At 40.4% G+C, this 8,847-nt stretch overlaps 1 long non-coding RNA gene across 1 annotated transcript in view; it reads left to right on the plus strand.

Moving 5' to 3' along the window:
• LOC147698004 (uncharacterized) overlaps positions 1-6,979 on the plus strand; it is a 189,613-nt gene extending 182,634 nt beyond the window's left edge. Inside the window, exon 3 of the long non-coding RNA XR_015299169.1 lies at positions 6,131-6,979. This is a non-coding gene — a long non-coding RNA (uncharacterized LOC147698004). The remainder of the gene's footprint in view (positions 1-6,130) is intronic.
• The last annotated feature ends 1,868 nt before the right edge of the window (positions 6,980-8,847 follow it).

The raw sequence follows: 8,847 nt of genomic DNA on the forward strand, positions 1-8,847 counted from the left end.
AATATGGTCTGACACCACTAGAAGAGAATTCGGGGTAGATGGACACCAGTATCCGTTCTCACACTGTTTAATTGTGAGAAGTCAGATCAACCGAGGTGTGTGACAGCGTTGTGCTTGTTCCCCGTCCGTATTTCACAATTGGTCGTAAGGCAATCTAATTACACCCTTATGGCAAAGCTGGTCGCGTCTAACGCATTTGCTCGAGTGCCCAACACAAAGCACTTCTCACCCCTTCATTGTTCATGCAGGCAGCTAGGAGCCAGGGCAGGGAAGCAGGAATCTTCAAGAACTTTAAAAGGAATTCTCTGGAATCTTCTCCTACTTTAAGGAAGGCACCAGGTATACAAATGGGTTCCTCAGACACACTCTTCAGTTCACTTTATGTTCCTGCAGAAGGACTCTCAGAGGACTGCCTGCTGCTGTGGCCTGCTGTGTACTTCAGAAGTCTGCTTTGTGGCACCTGGAAGGACTGCTTTGCTGCCTAAAGCCTGTCTTGTACCCTCAGAGGCCTACCCTGCTGTTTGAGCCCTGTTCAACTACGGAATCCAGGACTACCAGAGTGACTCATGGGCTAGTTGACTGACTTCCTGATCAGAGCCTCAGAGATAGAACAGGGTCCAACCATCTTAAACTCAGCCTGAGTGAGTCCTAAACCCCCCATGTCCAGTTCTGGATCCTTGGTGTTGGTGTTAAAACAAAAATTTGGGACTTAGGAAATGTTTGGCTAAAAACTGCTCTGAGCACAGAGAGGAGACTGACTAACATGCTTGTCTAGAAAGAGGTAAAATAAAGGCAGCAATGAGTAGAAAGAAGCGAAATAGAGATCACAAACTAGCAGAAAGAAGTAAAATATAGGTCAGAAATTAGCAGAAAGAGACAAAATAGTGGTCAGCAACAAGCAGAAAGAGGCAAAATAAAGGCCAGCAATGAGCAAAAAGAGGCAACATTGAAGTCAGAAAAGAGCAGAAAGAGGCAAAATGAAGGTTGAAAATGAACAGAAAGGGACAAAATAATGTCAGAAATGAGGAAAAGAGGCAAATAAAGCTCAGCAAGAAGCAGAAAAAGGCAAAATAAAGTTCAGAAATTAGCAGAAACAGGCAAAATAAAGGTCAGAAAATAGCAGAAGAGGCACAATAAAGGCCAGCAATGACCAGAAAGAGGCCAAATAAAGGTCAGAAATGAGCTGGAAGAGGTTAAATAAAGGTCAGCAGCAAACAAAAAGTCAGAAATGGAGCGAAGAACTAGCAGAACCCACTCAAGCACTCATGCACCCACACACAGAACAACTAAGATACTCTCACATCCACTCAAAGACCCAAACACTCATGCACCCACTTACAGAATCACTCATACTTTCTATCACCCACTCACAGATCTACTCAGAGACTCATGCCCCAGCTCACAGACTCATTCAGAGACTCACAAACCCACTCACAGACCCACTCAGAGACTCACACATTCACTATTATAATTAGGAATCAGCATTTAATAAAACCTTCAGGAATTCACTAAAAAAAGCAACAGTTATAGGGATGTTATAGGTAGGAAATAGAATTTAAAAAAAAAGTTGATATTCACTGAAAAAATCCAACGGTTACATGAAGTGATGTAATATGTGAGGTCATAAACAGTGCATTGCAGGGGCGTGAGTTAATCTCTCTGGTTTTGTAAGAGTGAAATGTCAGCCTAATTATACCATCCATGAAACCTTTGTTTTTTCAGTGAATTTCTAAGTTTTTTAAAAATTATATTTCCTAATTATAACATCTCTCTAACCTTTGTCTTTTCAGTGAACATATATATATGTATATATATATATATGTATGTATGTATATATATGTGTGTGTGTGTGTATATATATATATAAATATATACATGTGTGTGTATATATCACAAAAAACAAAGGTTGTAGGGATGTTATAGTTAGGTTCCGATTTTAAGCACACGAAACCATTGAAAGTAAGAAATTCAGCAGCTATAGCTAACTCAGGAAACTATTACTCATGCCCTAAGGTAACTACAACTTGCACAGTTTTCTCATTAACAATTTTATTGGAAATGTTACAGTAAAATTATCAATGATGTCATAGAAGTTGTCATGACTAATGTGGGATAAGTAGCAGCCCTCTCTCCCTGGGCTGATTTTTGCCCCCGGGACCCCATCTCCCACAGGTTACATCATTCATGACATGGTCAGTGACATCACTGATGACATCACTGATGACATCTCAAATGACATCACTGATGACATCATCCAGTAAATGTGGTTTGGTTCCATATTTAAATAAGCTTATACACCACCACCTTATTTATTCATATAGATAGTAACTCATACTTAGTGTGTTATAAAATCACTATTACAAGTATACAGTTTTCGATACAGTCACTCATACATTCACTAAGCCTTATGTATACTTATGTATATACAACAACTGTCACATGCACTGCCTTTTATATTTCTACTTTGTTGGACATGTATCATTGAGAAATATATTTACTCCTCACCACACCCATAAAGAGATTCACTCACTCAAACAACTGTTTCCACATGCAGTCTTAACCTCATATACCTACTAAATCAACTATTTACACATCTTTGGACAGTCACACACCTCTCTCCTAACCACAAACACATTCACTCTCCCATAAAAATACTCACTTAACTAATTAAAAACTAATATAGAGTTTCACATAGCTAGTAACCAACTTATGCAGTAGTTTACACAAAAAGAGACGATACAGATATTCACACAGTTTAATCACTATCCCATATATTTAGTGAGACATTTTAAATTAATCACTTAGACAGTCAATCACACTGCTACTAACTCCTCCATCCAGACACTTACACATCCACTCAGTCTTCAATGCAGATTACTATATATAATACGTATTTAAATATGGAACCAAACCACATTTACTGGATGATGTCATCAGTGATGCCATTTGAGATGTCATCAGTGATGTCATCAGTAATGTCACTGACCATGTCATGAATGATGTAATATGCGAAATCATCAGCAGTGGATTGCAGGCCCACGAGTTATAGTTAGTACAACTAACTGTAACGGAGGAATTTCAATGGTTCCGTACGAGTGAAATGTCCAGCTAACTATAAGAACCCTAAAACCTATGTTTTTATTCAGTGAATTTCTAAGGTTTTTTAAATGCTAATTCCTAACTATAACATGTTGAAACCTATGGTTTTTTCAGTGAATATATAGCGCCAGTCTTTTGTGGACCGGCGGTTGTTTGGAGTTGTTATATCGTTTGAAATCTTTATTTCGACCAATAAGATCATAAAAGATATACACACATCACAATCACATGAAACTTATACAATGCATCAAAAAAGTGATTATAAAAATTGGTCTTTACAATATAAATCTGATTATCCTCAATGACAGCTAAAACCAATTACCAACTAAAGTTGTTAAAACAGAATTAAAAATCCTCGTTCAGCTTGAGAAAGCGTGAACGTGCGTGCCACATTGCCGTTAAATACTTTGCCATTGCAAACACTATCTGGGGGGCAGATCAGTCTTCGGGATTCTGTACGCAGGTAAAACATTTCTGAAGCCCAAGTTTTTAAGAAGGGGAATGAGCCAGTATTTCCTGATTTTTTGGTAGGGTTTGCAAAAAAATAACACATGTGAGTCATTTTCTTGGGGATGCCCGCATATCGGGCAGCGCTCAGTGGTCGGGGGCGAAGACCAGGAACTTGTAAATGACCTTAAAGGTAGAGTACCATACCGCCACTGCAGAAAGAGCTTCCTGGTTAGCGCGGGAGTCATACCATCCAAAACACATTCGAAAGAATAGTAGTCTTTGTTTTGGATGAATAAGTTTGTTAGAGAGCCCACCCGCGTCTCATCCAAGGTAGCAATAAGCTTTAGGTCGTAGTAATATATATATATATATATATATTTCACACAAGCTAGGTGCTCCTCAGGGGGATCCCTCGTCTTCGTAGGGGTGGCTCGTTGCCGGTGGAGCAGCCGGAATTAAATATCACAAATAACACGGGGTTCCATCGAGCACTCAGTTCAAATAACACACGAAAGGCCGTCCCTTAAGTCAAATAATCCTGGTTTATAGAAGTCATAATGCCAAGGGAGATGTATATAAAAGAAGCTGAATGACAGCTCAATAATATGAAAACCTACAACAAATCCAACCGTAGAGAATACAATGAGAGCATCCACAACATATGGGAAAACTCGCAGAGTGGAAAGACAGAGGCCTCATTGAATGGGAAGAATACTGTTTCTTAAAAAATGACCATCCTATTTTACCCCTGCTCTACCTACTACCCAAAATTCACAAGTGTAGAATTGATCCTCCTGGCAGACCCATAATCTCATCTAAAGGAAGTGTACTGGAAAACATCTCCCGATATGTTGATCACTTTCTTAGAGAATTTGTTGTGACATTACCCTCGTATGTCCACGACACCAAAGATTTCTTAGAAAAAATGGATGACATTCAGTGGCAAAGTAACTTTTTACTGATAACTATGGATGTCAATTCATTGTACACTATAATTGAACATGAACAGGGAGCAGAAGCGTGTGCCAGATACTTGAGACAAAGGAATATCTGCTATTTAGAACATACTAGCATGATATTGGATATGATCTTATTTTGTCTTACTAATAACTTTTTTCTTTTCAATGATGAGATCTTTGTTCAAAGACATGGGACGGCGATGGGAACATGTTTCGTGCCAAGTTTTGCGAATCTTTTTATGGGCGCCTGGGAAAATGACATCATGAGTAATAACATGTTTAAAACTGATTTTACGAGAGTCGTTACTTTGCTCCGTTATATTGACAATGTTTTTATGATCTTGGAAGGAACCAAAGAAGAAACCTATGACTTCATAGCCAGACTAAATAATAACAAACTTAACATTGTCTTAACCAGCAATATCAATAACATAGAGGTAGAGTACCTTGACACTAAAGTACAGATCAAAAATAATGCCATACAGACTGTTCTTTTTCGCAAAAAGACAGCGGGTAATTCTCTGCTACATGGCCTGAGCAGCCATCCTGAAACTCTGAAATGGAGTATTCCGTACGATGAGCTGCTCAGGGCGAAACGTAATTATAGCAGAGAAAATGACTTTCTCAAAGAACAAAAGCTGATGACTGAGAGATTCACACAAAGAGGTTACCCTAGCTGGGTGGTTAAGAAAGCTGTTGAGAAAGTAAAGATTTTAGATCGTAAATCCTTACTCAGCAACACCCCCATAACTAATGAATCCACTGAAGTGCTAGTCAGTCGTATTATTCTCAACTATACTGGCAACAGCAATCAGATACGTAGATGTATCAATAGAAATTGGCATGTCTTGAAAGGAGATCCCATAATTGGTCCTGAACTTCCTAACCGACCTATGATAACGTACAAACGGGGACGTAATCTCAGAGATCTCCTGGCTCATAACAACATAGGCAAAGCCAATGTCAATAGAGGGGTGGATCTCCAAGTGTTTTACCCATGTGGCCACTGTGAAGCCTGTAATCACAGCCACATGGTCAAAGAATACTGGAACACTAGTACTAACAGCATGAAACTCATGAAACAGTTTCTTACATGTACAACTACATTTGTGATCTATGTCTTAGTCTGTCCATGCAACCTTATGTATGTGGGCAGTACCACCCACATGGCCAAGAAACGGATCTTGGAACACACAAGAGCCATTAGCAAAAAAGATCAACTATATCCAGTGGCCAGACACTTTGAGGCACATCATTTCTTAGATCCCAGCAAACTGAAGTATTTCATTATCGAACAGGTGCCCTTGCAAGTGAGAGGGGGGAACCGCACTCTGAAACTCAGGCAAAAAGAATCTAGACACATAATTAGCATGTGCACTAGATATCCTAAAGGGCACAATATGGATGAGGATATGGCCATACACCTGCATGACACCAAATATATAGTAAGTGCCATTTCGCACCCTAGGCTTTATATGAAATAGATGTGTGAACTGCTTGACAGAAATTCAATACAGCATAATCTATGCAGAATGATGTGTAATGTTTACCTGTTGAAATGCTTCTTGTACATATTTTTCTAACTTCTGTCTTTTTCTCCTTCTCTCTTCTCTCTATCACAGGATATAAGGGAGGGACTATGCCTCAGGACTGCGGCACTGCCACCTTAATCCTTTTCAACGTCGTCTTCCTATGTATTTCACATTTATGCACTTTCACGACACATTTTTTTTTTTGTGCACTGTGTATTTACATAATTCTGGTTATTTATTGAGTGCTCCGCGATGAGCAGTTTATTTCTGGTTTCTCTGTGAATATGTGACAGGATGGGAATTTCCAATATAGAGATAAGGCACTAACAAGCCTAAACAACATGACTCAATTTGAGCTGTTATTATCTCTTTTAACAATAGTCTTAATATACATGAGTAACAGACGTTTCCATTTTGTACCAGCACTTATATGATACTCTCTTTATTAACTGTCTAGATCTTGCTTAAACGAACTGTTTATGAAATATTGGGCTATGAACTACGTTACCCAAAATGCATTGCGGCGGACAATTCTCTCCCGCTGATGCATTTTCATTATGATCTTAGTTCTTTTACAGACCGAGTGCAATCTTTTTATATTTATACATTTACTCTTTGGTTCAGTACATGTTGATTGATACTATGTATGTTACATTTACTATATGACTTGAGTCTGTATACTTAATGATGGCGCCCGTTTTTACTATTCCAGTCCGCTTTCTATGATTGCACCTTTTCTTGTACTGTTACGAGAGTTGTTAAAATGGAGTAACTTTATTTGTCCAAATTGTGTGAACAAGCGCTCTTGAAATGCGAAACGCGTCATGTTTGGTTTATGACTTCAATAAACCAGGATTATTTGACTTAAAAGAACGGCCTTTCGCGTGTTATTTGACCTGAGTGCTCGATGGAACCCCGTGTGGGGTAGAACCGAGTCGCAAGAAAAGAGAAAAGCAAACTTGAAAAACAAGAAAAGGGGGCAGGGTAGAAACACTCTGACCCCCTAGGCCTGCCTAGGGGGTCCCACAAGGACCCCCAGGGCCCAAAAAAGCATTAAAAACAAAATCTGCTGCATTTGCATTGTGTACGCGAACTGGCTGAGAAAAAAAAACAACAAGCGCGGACTCCCGCGCTTCGGTATATTTAAGCCCTCGGGTGGGCCAGATCCCAGGGGCACTGAAAAGAATGTGTGGGATGTCCCCAATCTCCCCCACACTGCCCAGGGGACCACGACCTCCCCGGGGCAAGAATAACGAGTTGCGGGGTCACGCAGCCGACTACTTTGTCTGAGTAAGGTAGTCATCGATCTCATAGTGATAGATAGTGCCTTTAAAAGTTGCTCCAAAAAACAACAGCAGGGGAAAAAATCTGTCGTCTGCCAGGAAATCGAATTGCCACTTTGCTTTTCTGCTGCAGACAGCAGCAACTGCTGCTGTGAGCGCGGGGAGTGATGCATGGGACCTGGGAAATTACTCTGCGGAGCTGGAAACTCTCCTGGGCTACAGCCCTAGAGACAATGTACTCGCCTCCGTTTCATCATCTGAGTGTCAGGATTATGGGCACTGTGCAGGGCTCTAGGTCAAAATCTGTAGCAAAGCCAACCCGGCGCAAGAAGGTACTAGCAGTCCCACAAGGAAGAAAAAGATTCCTGGTGCCCAATCTTATGTGGAAATTATGTTTAAGGGCACTATGCAATCCACATCAGTATCGCCACCTTAAGTTCCGTGATCGCTGTCCAGCGGCAGCAGTCTAGTGCTTGGGAGCTCGCGCTGGTGATTCAGCTGAGGCTCTGATTAGAACTTCGGAATGACGCACTTCAACTGAACTCGCACCGCGACGGTTGCGTTATCTGTGAAGTCCGCCGTTTCCAGAATCTGTTTCTTGTCAAGACCTTCAGTTTACCGAGTTTTCTGCAGAAATCTGAATAAATCTTCAATCAAGTCGCATGCGCTACGTGGGAGCACCGACAGCTTACAGTACAGAGTCAAGTAAGACGTTTTGAAACCAGTTTAGAGGCACAGGTCTTTAATGCCATCTTCAGGTACTTTCGGAAAAGACAGTTTTCGATAAAGACTCGTGTTAGTTATTTTCTTCCGAATGAACATTTAATTATAAAGGTCTTTGGAAGCAGTCAAGAATACTGACATTAATGCCAGGACAGTGTGAGGCGAATCCAGGTCATCATTTTTCCTGAGTATCAGTTTATTACGGAACTTTCCTTTTCACAGTTGAAGTTTATAACTAGGAACTCTCTAATATTCCTGGTTACTTAAGAGGCAGCTACATATTGAATTGGTGAGTAGAGGTTCTGGAAATATAACCAATTTTGAGGCAGTGGGAATACATAAAATGCAATAGTGAATTATAGCTAATATACATGTGCATATATGTTTTTTCAGACACAGTACAGTCAGAACTAATAGTAGCAGTCAGCCACCCAACATATAAGAGAGAAGCAAATAGCCAGGTCTTCCAGGTAACAATAGTAATTATAGAATTGTAATTCCTTAAAGTGGTAAAAGAGTTTTACAGAGAAGATTAAGTGTGTGTCTTACTGCAGGTGCCAGTGTTAATCTTCAACGTTGGCAGAAGACCAGAGAAGAACAATCTTCAACCAGGCTGTCTCTCTTTTTCTGTCCACTTCCCCTTTCCCTGCTGCTTCAGAGGCGGCTTAGTCGTTTCTGGCCGTTGCTGAGGTGGTAGGGCATTGGGAGCATCGTTGGCTTCGATGGACTTGGAGAGAGCCTTCTGACAGATTGAAGTGCCAACTTTCCATCTGAGCCACAATGGCAGAGGGCTTTGATTTG

Source organism: Lissotriton vulgaris, chromosome 8 (assembly GCF_964263255.1).
Source record: "Lissotriton vulgaris chromosome 8, aLisVul1.2, whole genome shotgun sequence".
Classification (NCBI taxonomy): domain Eukaryota; kingdom Metazoa; phylum Chordata; class Amphibia; order Caudata; family Salamandridae; genus Lissotriton; species Lissotriton vulgaris.